Source organism: Dipteris shenzhenensis, chromosome 3 (genome assembly GCF_047967505.1).
Source record: "Dipteris shenzhenensis isolate YYH24624 ecotype China chromosome 3, Dip_SZ_1.0, whole genome shotgun sequence".
Classification (NCBI taxonomy): Eukaryota; Viridiplantae; Streptophyta; class Polypodiopsida; order Gleicheniales; family Dipteridaceae; genus Dipteris; species Dipteris shenzhenensis.
The window spans coordinates 55,294,307-55,308,037 of NC_141598.1; the positions used below are offsets into that span (position 1 = coordinate 55,294,307).

The 13,731-nt window shown below is 42.2% G+C and overlaps 1 protein-coding gene across 1 annotated transcript in view; it reads left to right on the plus strand.

The window, feature by feature from the left end:
* Positions 1 to 871: 871 nt before the first annotated feature.
* The window catches only part of LOC147904026 (uncharacterized), an 85,724-nt gene continuing 72,864 nt past the window's right edge, over positions 872 to 13,731 (plus strand). Inside the window, exon 1 of the mRNA XM_087373042.1 lies at positions 872 to 1,208. The gene's annotated coding sequence lies outside the window, so the exon portion shown is untranslated. The remainder of the gene's footprint in view (positions 1,209 to 13,731) is intronic.

Below are 13,731 nucleotides of genomic sequence, written 5' to 3' on the forward strand. Positions count from 1 at the left end.
TGGGAATAGGCTTTGCTTACATGGAAAAACATGGATTGCTAAACCAATGCTTGGACTTATAGTTTTTGGAGCATACCACTTCTCCCCCCATACAATCACATGATGATAATCAATCTTATATATTTATAACTCTCTCTATATATGCATTCATGTACTTCAATACCCAAGCAAAAATATATTTATATGAGCCTTACTTTATTCAATTTCAAACTTGCTTTCTTGTAATATTAGAATTGAAATCTAACCTTTCTAATATATGTGACTCTTTATTAGCACTATAGTGGAGAATTGGAACTCCTTTTGTGAATTTCCATGTGTAATTTTTTGACTTGTGTATTTGGAATTGTCATTTCGGGGAGAAAAATTTGACCATTTATGAAGATTATCCTACAAAATTTGTCTTTTAATAGCCCAATGCCCTAAAAAAATCGTGTGGTTTCTCTTTTGCATACAAAAGAGCTTGCTTTTACCTCTATACTAGGAGGCAGTGCCGACGCGCACTTGTGCATTCTTGTTGAGACATAGGTTTGTGTGTAGAAAATTAAACTTTAAATTGGTAGAAACTTGGTAGATTAATATAAAGATCTTGCATTGGGGTCCGAGCTTCTGGTACTTAGGTTGGGTTCACACTACCCGCCCACCCATGAAGGAGGAAGTAGACGCTTTCACGGGTCGCACACAAATCTTTTGTGTGTGTGTTTGAGGGCAATCGTCACCCTTTGATCGAGGACAATCTTCACCCTAGAGGTGGATGGTGTGAACTAAACCTTAAGTCAAAGTACAAAGAAAGCAACGTTCCATTGTTGGCATCTCTACGTAACAGCCATGCAATTTGTCCGCCAATCCTTCAGATACTGTTATCATTCAATTCTGTTGCGCACAATTTTCCTCCCTCCAAGCCCCCACCTTTCCATCCCCGTTCGATGAGGTATATTGCAACGTTGCCAGCGATTAGAAACGTTGGCAGGGCATATCTACGAAGGGAGGTGAGGGCGATTGTTCCTCAGCATTTCAGTGGACTTCCCTCGCAGTAGCTGGGTATTCCAAATGCTTGGAGCGCGGCAGAAGCACAGTTCGCCACCTGACAACATTTTCATTTCAAAGTTCCCAACACAATTGTGACGTGCGTCCTTTTGGTCTTCAGGAGTTTCAGCCACCCGCGCACCATTAATGCCCGGGAACCTATACACGGAGGCTCCTATCCGCCGGTAAGAAACGGAAAGAAAAATAAGATTCGCTTACTTCTTGTAGATGATCAGAGTATGATCATTGGACATAAAAGACAAGGCAATCGTCTTCCTGTCAACATCAAGTGAATCTATGGGACTGTTTTTGGTTCACTATGGAGCCTTTCTCCTCCTTACAGGCCAATCACTCTGTTTTTTTTTTGGGATGTGGAAGGTTTGGTTCGTGCGATACATACTCAATGCATGCCTGTAACAGTGGGTTGGTTTATGCGATACATTGATCTTTTCCAGCTGGGCCTCGCATCCCTCTGCATTTTGGGAGAATCATGGTGATGGCTGATTTTGGTGGCTAGATAACGTGACGATAGAGCTTCAAGAATTGTGCAATACGCATGGAAGCATCTAGTACCCATGGAAGCATCTAGAGAATTTAGTGTTGTTCTCCAAACAAATCATTTTAATAGACTCGTTCTTTGTTTAGGGACTCACAGTCAAGTCGAAACATGTTGAACATATTGCAGAGGCAAATCCAATGTTTGGGAAGTTTTCAAAGAGCTAGAAAATGAACTTGATTGTAGGCTGTTGGTGAAGCTGCTCATAGGGTGTTGATTCACCTTTTGAAAGAAACAACAAGAGTAGGGGTAGGCCTACCAATAGATCCAGCATTGCTTTGTCTTGGATGATCGGAATCCAGATTAATTGAGTAAGATACCACTTCTAGATGAGGCATCAAGTTTTTGAGCTCGCGAAGAAGATCCCTTTGTGCGAAGATGTGTATATGCTTTTTTTTTCCCATGAAAAAGACTTCTATCAAGTATATGAATGAAACCTGCAAGAGCAAGCTCAAGGTGGAAATACATCATGAGAATAGAATACTGTAAAGAGGTCCACACAAAGCTCCTCAGAGAAAATCAGAAAAAATCCAAGGTCAAGGCTAAAAGTGCCATCTCAATCTTGTTGTGCTCTTTGAGAAAAAGAGGGAGCTACTCCATTCTCGAAGGAAAATAGCAGAAGCTTCTTGGGAGGACCTCTGCATGCTCACCCAAATAGCCACCACCAAGTGTACTGTATTTTACCAAATACTTGCCAAGTGTGAGAAGGGTGGACGTGAGGTCCATCCAAGGCCTTTGTGTACATCGGCTCTCCAAATGTGCCACACTAAAATACTTGCCAACACAGAGGCATGCAAGGGCCTGAAGGGGGAGAAGGAAAAATTATTCAAAGAGCAAGACTCTAGAAGTGTCGACGTATTGAAAGAGCCCAAGAAGAGTCGTGTTTGTCATAAAAGACCTAAGGCCCCAAAAGAGAGAGCCAAGCGACTAAAGCAGGTCATAAAGAAGGGGAAGGGAACAAAGATGCTCAAAATCATAGCAATACCCTTCGAGATGATCCTCGCTTGTCTACAATCCCATAGGTAATGTTGAATAGACTCCACAGTAGAAAGGCATCGAGAACAAGTTGAGTCAACTCAATCCTGGACCTCCACAGGCTCACTGCAAACCCCTGCAAATAGAAAGCCAAAAGAAAAGAGCGATTTTTGTATCCTTAAAGCGATTTTCTGAGCCTCTTCCAAAAAGTTGTATGCAAATCAGCAGAAATTTGAAAACTCTCCCACTGAGGGGCTTTGGAGGGCCTCTAACCTCTATAATTCAGCGGAAATCTCCTAGAATTACTGATTGTGTAACAAAAGAAGGAGAGGTTCTTTTGTTGATGTCTTGCATCAATTCATTACCACTCTCCGAAGCCCCACTGCAAAAACTTTATGGGTACTTCTCCATACAGACAAATCCTCCATGAGCCCAGAGAGAGGAAGCGGGTTTGGGTCTAGGTACCATTGTGAATCTGAGTCATGCTCTACATAACCTGTGATCTTGACAAGCTGAAAATTACCTTGCAACATAATACCATATGCAGATCAAGACAGCGTGCGCCTTGACTGAATATTGAAGACCAAGGCATCCTTGTTGGATCGTCATAGTTACTATGACCTGAAGTGGAATACCTGTCCCCATGAAAGCTTTCAACCAAGTAGAGCAAGAAAGGGGCATGTCATTTGTATCAACCCAATCCATAGGTATGGCTGCATCATTCTGCTAATTCTCCCTGCAATTCCTTTGAGGTGATTTTTTTATTGTAATTTACGATCCTTTTGGAGTTTTCTGAAGCTTTCTAGGATCTCCAATCTAGACCATTGCATATAATGAGAAGTGCCAAGTGGCTTGCCATGCTCATCATGCATGCTATTGTTCTGCATGTTATGCTGTCTATCAATCTCTTCAAGAGAGGAGGGGGGAATTCTCCTAAGAGTACTCCTGAAGCTGGCCCAAGCTTTTAGGATAGCAGCCACAAGAGAGGAGGAGGGAGACCTGAAATGGGCTGAAGTAAAGATCCACTTGGTGCTTTCTGTAACCAAACCTTAAGATACTTGAAAATACTTTAGCAATAAAATCGCTGCTATTATGACACTTTTGAGCAGTTTGCAACACACAAAACAGCTTCTGGAACAAATCGCAATATGGCTCTACTCCCTGAAATAGCTTGTAGAGGATCCTGGGCACCCTTAGACCAAATTGCAGCAGTGCTAGGCTCCCTGGAATCAATTCGCAGCAGGTCTTGGTGCTTGGTAGTCAATTGCAGCATCTTTGGGCACCAAGTAGGGCTGGAAACCCTAATCACAGCAAGTAGATGATCTTCCAGAAGGGCTGGGAACTGCATCGCTGCAGCTGCACTCTTTCTGGGCACTTGTACGCATCAGAGAGTCAAATATATGATGATGGAATGAATTGCAACTCAGCGTGGGAGGAGTAGAAGTGAATTGAGCAATAGAAAGAGGAGTCTAGGAGAGAGAAAGAATACAAGACACCACACTAGGGCCCAGAAATAAGGGCTGGACCCCCCCCCCCCCGCCGAAGGTCTTTATTGCAATAAAATAATCTTTGTACAACTGGATCATGAAAGAACATAAGTCTTAGTACAATCTTGAATGAATCTGGGAGGCCAAGGGCCTTTCTTTTATAGACTAAGCCTAGCAAAAAGCTAGGGCCTGCTTTCTAAAAGCTACTTTTACAAAAAGCCAAGCTTTTAGTCTTTTTCTTTCTAAATCTGGTGCTCTAGAGCTTTAGGCGCCTTTTAATCTTGTGGGCCCTCCTTTTAATGAGGCACTTCCTTGTCTTTTTTTTTGAGCCTTGTGGGGCCTGCTTTTTACACTTCTCACCCCACTCTTGGGCTCTTTTTGCACTCTCTTAGGTCCTACACATGGCACAAACAAATTCCAACACTTTAACCCATTAAAGGTTAGCGAAATGCATGCATTCCTAGTTCTTGGACTAATCCTAGTCCCTTGTGGGCATCCCCACAGTTCTCTTTTACCAATGCAAAGTAGTAGTAGTAAAACTTATTCTAGTGAACCAAAGTCAAGTTTTCTTTGACCATAGTCAATCTGATAAAGACTCTTCTTTATTTCTTGGGAGAAATACCAATTGGTGACATCCCCTCGGCTTCTAATCAGTTGTCCTCAACTAAAAAGCTTCTTGATATAGCTGTAAAACTTGGGGATACCTTCTCTCTTGGCATCAATTGCCTAATAGTTTTAGTACTTGGCAAGATACCTGCATATAAACTTGCCTCTGGGTGCTTTTCTTCTTTGTGCAGTACACGGTCTGTTCTTGTTGGAGGGTCTCCTTCATCTCTTCCACCTAAAGTGGATCTTCGAATCTGGTAACTTCCGATCATTGACTTAGATCACTCTTGTGGCACTCTCAGCTCCTTTTGGCCAACTAGCCTTCCAGGGCACTAGGCAGCCACACACCCCTCTTTCTGCATCTAAAACACTTGCTTTCCGCATGGAGATTCTTGCTTTTCTTTGGCATTTCCTGCTCTTTAAGAACACTGGGCAGCCATAGGCCCTTCTTTTTCTTGGCGTTTCTTGCTCTATAAGAGCACTGGGCAGCCGTAGGCCCTTTTTTTTTCTTGGCGTTTCCTGCTCTTTAAGAGCACTGGGCAGCCATAGGCCCTTCTTTCTGATTCTGGATTGATTATTTTATCCAGGCATTTTCCATGCCACTCTTGCTATGATCAACCCACCTGAGTCCTTTCAATCTGCCATTCTCGATCATATCAATATTCTTGGTCCAAATTCCCTGGAATGAGAAAGCTCTTGACATCTCTGTTTCTAAGAATCAACATAATGTTATGTAGATACACTCAGAGAAGTTTCCCATCCAGTACTTATAATGTCCTTCATTCTTGGCAAATCCATGCCCCTTTCACTTGGAGTTGACTGCTTCTTCTTTGACTTTCACAAGCTGGACTAGAGATAGTTCTGAAATGATTGCTTCTTCCAAGGGCTCTGTATTCCCCTCAGCTTCTTTGGCTGCAACTCCATCTTTAAATCCTAAATAGGAAGCAATAAATCACATGGCCAATATTTCTGAAATGATTGCTTCTTCCAAGGGCTCTGTATTCCCTTTTGCTTCTTTGGCTGCAACTCCATCTTTAAATCCTAAATAGGAAGCAATAAATCTCATGGCCAATATCTAGGCATATCACACTCATTGACTTCTCATTCATGAGAGGTGTCTTCCTGAAACAAATTCAAGAAAACAGTCCACTTTTCTTCTTGTATTGCCATACAAGGGTTAGATCTTCATAAGGCAAACTTTATCAACATAAAGGAGATACTTAGCCTTAATAAAACTGTTTCTTGGACTCTTTCCATATCCTCTTTATTTGAGAATCCTCTCAAATCTTTTTGAATGAAGTGATAATCTCCATACTGATACTCATGCTGGTCAGACATAAACTTGGAGGGCTCTCAAACTTTCCAAAAGGACATATAAGTGACATATGAACTGTAAAATTCTTTGCTTTGGCCATAATAATCCATAAAGAAACTATAAGAGTTCTTGCATAAAACAAATTTTAATGGAAACTATTGAATAATAGAATCCCGAAGAAAATATTGGGTCAATAATGACCATAAAATACTGCCATATTGAGGGCTGGTACTTGAGCATGTCATGCTCCATAACAAGAAAACAACAAAACTGAATATCATAACTGAAACTCCTCTGGAACTGAGATAATATAACAGGAAACTGAAGTACTTGGTTAATAATGACCACATGAAATTCCACCATAAAGGATCGTATACTTGATCATCTCATCATCCATAAGAACATAACTGATGATCATGACTAGTTATCATAACTCAATTCCCTAATTGAAGATCATAAAATCAGGTGCATGACTATCAGCCTGCCAACTTTGTACATACTAACCTCAAATAGGGTCTGATCTTGAATCTGTCATGAATCTAACTCTTCAATTCATAAAAGATATACAAGTAGTCTCTGACACTTCTCCTCTTTGGCATAAGCTGCTCAAAACCATAAACTGGATGTAATAACTTTGAGATTCTTTTGTCGTGGTACCATGTATACAAAAGTTTGATGAGACCAAACAAATAGTCCATAGCCTTGACCACATAAGTCACAGAAAACTGGTTCTATAATAGAGATTATATCACTCGTGTACAATAACTTGGGATCCTCCAAAATTGAAATATAACTCAGAATAACTAGCTGGTCCCATCAAGGAATACTTTAGGACCACATATGTATGTATAAGCAATCTTGTGTGCTTGGCTTTTGATTCCTGAAACAATCAAGGAAACAACACACTTCTTTCCTCGTGATAAAATTAGAATAAGGCAAGCTTAATAAACATGAAAGAAATACTTATCTTTAGATGTCCCATAACATCTCTGAAGCCACTTTGTCCAAGGACAAGCTTCAACTAAGAAGTGGTTATCTCTTGCTTTTGCCAATTCAGCCGATAGTTCTCTATAAGAATCCTCATCCTAAGACCTTCTCCCCTTCATCTCGCAATCTTGCTTAGGCGCTTGTACTTGTGAGGGCTGAGAGGCCGCGTCCATGATGAGAAAAACAAAATAGCAATTGCTGCTTTTCGTTGCTTTTTGCTGCTTTTATTGCTTCTTTTATGCCGCTTTGGAGAAAAGATGGCCGCGTATGCACAAAAAGCGGTTGCTTTTTGTGAAAAGTGGGCGCTTTTTTTAAGAGAAGCAAGTGCTTTTTGCTACAAGAATTCTGAGCAAGAGATTGGAAGCACATCACCAAGGATGACGACAGGATGACCGTCTTTCCCACTTGATAGATCACAGAGAAGAATAGCCCCAACAGATAGGGCGATAGAGAGAGAATAGACGTCTGGCCAAGACGAATTTGTGCCTTCTGAAAGATGTGCCGCAGCTCCTAGTGCCGAGCCTCCAAACAGGAGTGCCCCACCTTCTGGATGTGTAATAGTTCACAAACGGGAGCGCCCCACCTTCTCGAGGGGAATCATGTCATAATTGGTGCGCCTAGCCCTCCAGCACTTGAATTGATACAAAAACAGGTGTGCCTCACCTTGATTCACACCTGTGTGCTAGCCTTGTACTGTTTCCACCAAGGAAAGTGGAAATCCTATTCTTTGATACCACTGTAACCAAACCTTAAGATACTTGAAAATACGTAAGCAATAAAATCACTGCTATTATGATACTTTTGAGCAGTTTGCAACACACAAAACAGCCTCTAGAACAAATCGCAATATGCCTCTACTCTCAGGAATAGCTTGTAGAGGATCCTGGGCACCCTTAGACCAAATTGCAGCAGTGCTAGGCTCCTTGGAATCAATTCGCAGCAGGTCTAGGTGCTTTGGAGTCAATTTGCAGCATCTCTAGGCACCAAGTAGGGCTGGAAACCCTAATCACAGCAAGTAGATGATCTTCCAGAAGGGCTGGGAACTGCATTGCTGCAGCCGCACTCTTTCCGGGCACTTGTACGCGTCAAAGAGTCAAAGATATTATGCTGGAATGAATCGCAACTCAGCTTGGGAGGAGTAGAAGTGAATTGCAAAGAAGATGTAAGAGAGCTTCCTGAATCTATAAGGACTTACACATTGCTTCTACTACGAAGTTGTGGAGGATAGTCAGCTTCTGGAATCGGATCCTCGCTTAGGATTCCAGGTGCTCTTAACGTGATACTAAGGAATCTGTTGTATCCTGAACTTGAGAATTTTGCGTGGGATGAAGCATTCTACAATATTTCCTAATGTGTCCGTACCTATTGCAATGAAAACAAAGCCTACCTTGCGAATCGCGATCAGGTAATCTAGACTTATCATTTGACATATTTGTGAAACTGAGATTTCTGAAATCCTTGTGCATACCAATAGAAAGAGGAGTCTAGGAGAGAGAAATAATACAAGACACCACACTAGGGCCTAGAAATAAGGGCTGGACCCTTCCCCGAAGGTCTTTATTGCAATAGAATAATCTTTGCACAAGTGGCTCATGAAAGAGCATAAGTCTGAGTACAATCTTGAATGAATCTGGGAGGCCAGGGGCCTTTCTTTTACAGACTAAGCCTAGCAAAAAGCTAGGGCCTGCTTTCTAAAAGCTACTTTTACAAAAAGCCAAGCTTTAGTCTTTTTCCTTCTAAATCTGGTGCTCTGGAGCTTTTAGTTCTTGTGGGCCCTCCTTTTAATGAGGCGCTCCCTTGTCTTTACTTTTTTGAGCCTTGTGGGGCCTGCTTTTTACACTTTTCTCCCCACTCTTGGGTTCATTTTGCACTCTCTTAGGTCCTACACATATGGCACAAACAAATTCCAATACTTTTACGCATTAAAGGTTAGTGCAATGCATGCATTCCTAGTTCTTGGACTAATCCTAGTCCCTTGTGGGCGTCCCCACAGTTTGCTTTTACCAATGCAAAGCCGAAGTAGTAAAACTTATTCTAGTGAACCAAAGTCAGTTTTCTTTGACCATAGTCAATCTGATAAAGACTTTTCTTTATTTCTTGGGAGAAATACCAATTGATGACACTTTCCATCAAGTTTCCACCCGAAGAAGTACAAGACTGTATAACGAATTAAGGAAAACTTTGCATGGCTCTTGCGCAGGCATAAGTCCCTGACCACAACCTTGCAAAGCAAAGCCTTGCACTATAAGTTTGGATGAATGATATCAAGACCCACTTTCCACGTGGGGAGAATCAAAGTCTCCCAAGACACCCTGGCTATAGCGTTCGCTGTACCATCTAGTCCACTTCATAGAAAATTCGTTATAGGCCTATTGAGATGAGTGATACAATTCCTAGAACGGCATTAACAATAGCAAACAAACCATGCCGTGGCCAACAGAACCTGGTTAACAACCACCACCCTAGAAGCAAGGTCAAATTTGGCTGAACTCGAAAAGAGGAGTTTCTCTTGATGCTCTCTAACACAAGTGCAAACTGCTGTGAAAGACACTATAGTCCCAAATGCCCTGCAGGGCTAAGGTAACATGGTCCCCAATCACATCCTATAGCAATAAAAAAGGAGGGAGTAAGCCCATCCGAGCTTGGGCACTTGCCTTGCCCTTATGAAGGGCAAAAAGTGCATTTATAAATTCTATATTGGTGACTCGCATATCTGGTTTCACCAATATAGGAATACACTGCCATATAGCATGCCTGGCATTATGTCTAGCATGTGTGTTTGGATTTGCTAATAGGAGGGAGGCATAAAACTCTGTGGCTGTATGCAAGATGGCATCAAGATCTGACTGCAATACCCCGTCTGTGTCAATATGTTTTGAAACACTCTCTCTAGTATGTTTCGAGCCTAGAAAAGAGAAGAAATGTTATCGACTCTACCTCCCACCCGATTCCAAAATGACTCGTGTGCGTGAAAGGCATACTTTGCTCTCTGATCTAATAGTATATGCTGATGAGCCCTTGCTGCAGAAGGCATTCTTGAATCCAAGCATTTGTAGGCCATTTTTGCTCTTCCCTTTGTAGGATTTCTAAGTAAATTCTAAGTAAACTGTTGGAATTCATGTGCGAGAATCTCTCGCCTCTTGGAGCTAGCAATCGAATGATAAAATCACTAATCTTAGAAAGGGCTGCTGCGTGAAGGAGATGGCATCCCATCTTGCATATGAGAAACCCAGATTTGCAAAGCTTTCTTTGTGAGGTCCTCTTCTGCATAAAAGGCATCTTGAATTCTGATACTATTAGAGCATCCTTTGGGTGAGGCTCAAGAACCATAAAAACCACGGGAACGTGATCCGAGGTGGAAACTCCTAGTGAAATGCATACAGAGCCATCTCTATCCAAAGCTCAATCATGCATAGATTCTATCAATATGTGCATGGATAGGCATGTGAGGTCTCTTGTTCGACCATGAAAGTAGGAGTGATTATGGCTGAGTGTGTAAGGCATCATCAAACCAAGCATCTCTGCCATTGAACCAAAAGAGGAAGGCAACACACTACTCTCTCAAGTGACTACCCTCTTGCTTGTCTGAGGGCAACTTCACCATGTTAAAGTCAGCCCCAATAATCCATGACTCTATTATAGGGGTCCAGGATAGAAGTTCCTTCTAAGAGGACACGATCCCCTCTACTGTTGGGGTATACAGGTTGAGAAGACCAACCTTATGCCCTCCAATTGGTAGTAAGCTCCACTGTGACCTAGATGGTAAAATAATATCGTGTCTTCACCAGAAAGAGAGAGAATGTGAAACTGAAGTTAGCATCCAGCTTATGTTCTTGAATAAAAAATATATCATTTGACCACCAGTAACAGTTGGCTTTAGCTGATTACGAATAAGTTGCCTTCGGTGGTGATGAGGCATACCACCAATGCCCTTAACGTTCCAGGTGACAATCCTCATTTGCTTGATGAAGACGGGTGGAAGACCCTACCCGACCTGGTAGTAAAAACACTTCCCTCCTGCACATGATGTCTCCTACCATAATGCTACAGAGAAAGGAAGTCCACAAGGGCGAGCACTCCCACACTTATGGAAGGTGACACCCTATCGATAGGAACACCCAGAACCGCATTGCCAATCAAAGAAAGCACAAAATGCTCCTCACCAATATCAGCCAGAGGACAGAAGGAGTTTCTCTGGATCGAGAGTCCTCGACTGTGAGGCTTGAGCCACACTCTTCCCACAATCAAGAAATGGAGAAGGTATAGCTGATGTGGAAGGGAGTGGTTGAGATGGAAGGCCAAGGTCTCGAACAGAAAGTGACAGAGCATCATCCGTAGCCTCAACCGCAACTATGTCAGGAGTACCTGAAGTCGCCGCCTGAGGTAAGTTAGGAGTATCTGTAAGAAATCCTAGATTTACTATATTTAGAAATGTGCTAAGGAACAGAAAGGAGATTGAAATAGCAGAGAACAAGGAATAATTGTATTGCTTGGGTGTCTGTAGTGTAGCTGTCGTGTGTCATCCATACAATTGGGCCTCTCTTATATAGAGAGTGTAGAGTCACACATGAAAAGGTGTGTACTCCAAAGTGTATGTGCATGAAGAGGTGTGTACCCCTTGTGAAGGGTGTGACCCTTGATGAGAGGGTACATTACAATAGGAGTGTCTCTTCAATAGAATGTCTCTTGTGAAGGGTTGTGCCTCATAGGAAGTGTCCCGTCGAAAGGGCATACCCTTCCACAAGTGTCCATTCATCAAACCATCCATAAGTCTAGATATAGAGAAAGGAATACGTCACAGATCGTGACATCCCCTCCCACTCAAAATAAGACCTTGGTGGAGATAATGAACTGATGTAGAAAATATCATGGTAAATTCTAAAAATACTGCTGTAAAATGTCAGGGTACTGTTGTAAGTCTTCATCAGATTGCCAAGTAGCATCGGAGTCGTCCAGATCTTGCCAAAGAACAAGGAATTCCGTGATAAGTCGATGTCGAGTCTCTTTCTGTCGATGGTCCAAAATACGCTCAGGAATAAGGAGAACATAATCGTCTTCGATTTCTGGGACATAATCACTTGCAGGAGGAACTGCTTCATCGCTTGGAATGTACGTCTTTAGCCAAGAAATATGAAATGTCGGATGGATTTTACCCCATGATGGTGGTAATTCCAATTTGTAACTTAAAGGTGAAGGCTACAAATAATAGCACCATGTCACCAGTGTCAAATTCTAGGTGACGTCTATGTTTGTTGGCAGACCGTTGATACCGCTCTTGCGCTTTTCGCATATGATCCCTGACTTGGAGTAGAATGTCTTGCATTTCTTGAACCAGTTGATCAGCTAGGGCCACTCGATGTTGAAGTATAAAATTTGTTGGTACTATCGGAGTGTGTCCATAAGCTGCTTGAAATGGAGTCATGCTGATGGCACTATGGAAAGAGTTATTATAAGCAAACTCAAGGAGTGGTAGATACTCTTCCCAAGCTGCTAGGCGTGACTGAATATAATGTCGAAACATTTCTTCCAGAACTTGGTTGACTCTTTTAGTCTGGCCATCTGATTCTGGGTGGTAGGCTGAACTGAACAGTAGAGTTGTTCCCAAAGATTCGAATAGTGAAATCCAAAAGTGACTGGTGAACTTAGGATCTCTGTCGGATATGATATTCTTGGGCAATCCATGGTGTCGGAAGATGTGTTGTATGAAGAGTTTGGCGATGTCCGGAGCCTGTGCACTGCTTTTGCAAGCAACAAGTGCCATTTTGGACAATCGATCAACAATTACCATAATCTGAGTATTACCTCTGGAGGATCGTGGTAGTGTTGTAATGAAATCCATGGAAATACTTTCCCACCTTTCAGTTGGAACTGGAAGAGGCTGAAGAAGTCGTGCTGGAAGTCATCGGCTTGCTTTTATTTGTTGACAAGATAAGCAAGATGTAACCATTTTGATGACGTCGCTTTTCATCTGAGGCCAGTAGTATGTTGCACTGAGTAACCGATAAGTCTTGTTGATGCCTAGATGGGCAGCATAAGGAACTACATGATGCTCTTTTAACAAAAGACGTCGAACATCCTTGTCATGTGGTACACAGACGCGATCTTGATAATACAGAAGATCGTCCGTATAAGAATAGGATGAGAAAATCTTTTGTTCGGAAGTCGAAGGTTGATCTTTTGAAAGAACTTCTACTGCTGTGCCGAAGTCTTTATCATTGAAATACTTCCCTTTGAATGAATTCGGAACATCCACAGATAATGTAGAGATTACCATAGCTGATGCTAGAGTTAACCTGCTGAGAGCATTTGCAACTACATTGCGTAGTCCTGGAATGTACTCAATGGTCATGTGAAAGTTGGCCAGAAACTCAACCCAGCGTGCTTGTCGGAGCGTTCATGACTGGCTGAGTAAAGATGGTCTGTCTTGACCACAGAGTCGGCTCCCATGAGATAATGTTTCCAAGAGCGATAAGCATGTACAACGGCAAGAAACTCCTTATCATAAACCGGGTATTGGGTTTGGATATCAGAATGTTTATGGTTGTCAAAAGCAATAACTCTGCCTTCTTGCATCAAGACTGCTCCTGTAGTGATGTCGGAAGCGTCGGTCATGACCTCAAATGGAAGGTTTGGGTCAGCAATAGCCATAACTGGTGTGGTAGTGAGTGCTTGCTTGAGTTGTTGGAAACTATACTCTGTTTCGAGAAGCCATTGAAAAACTGCTGTGCTTTTCAATAATTCAGACATAGGAGCTGCGATTTCGAAAAACTGATAGACCTTTG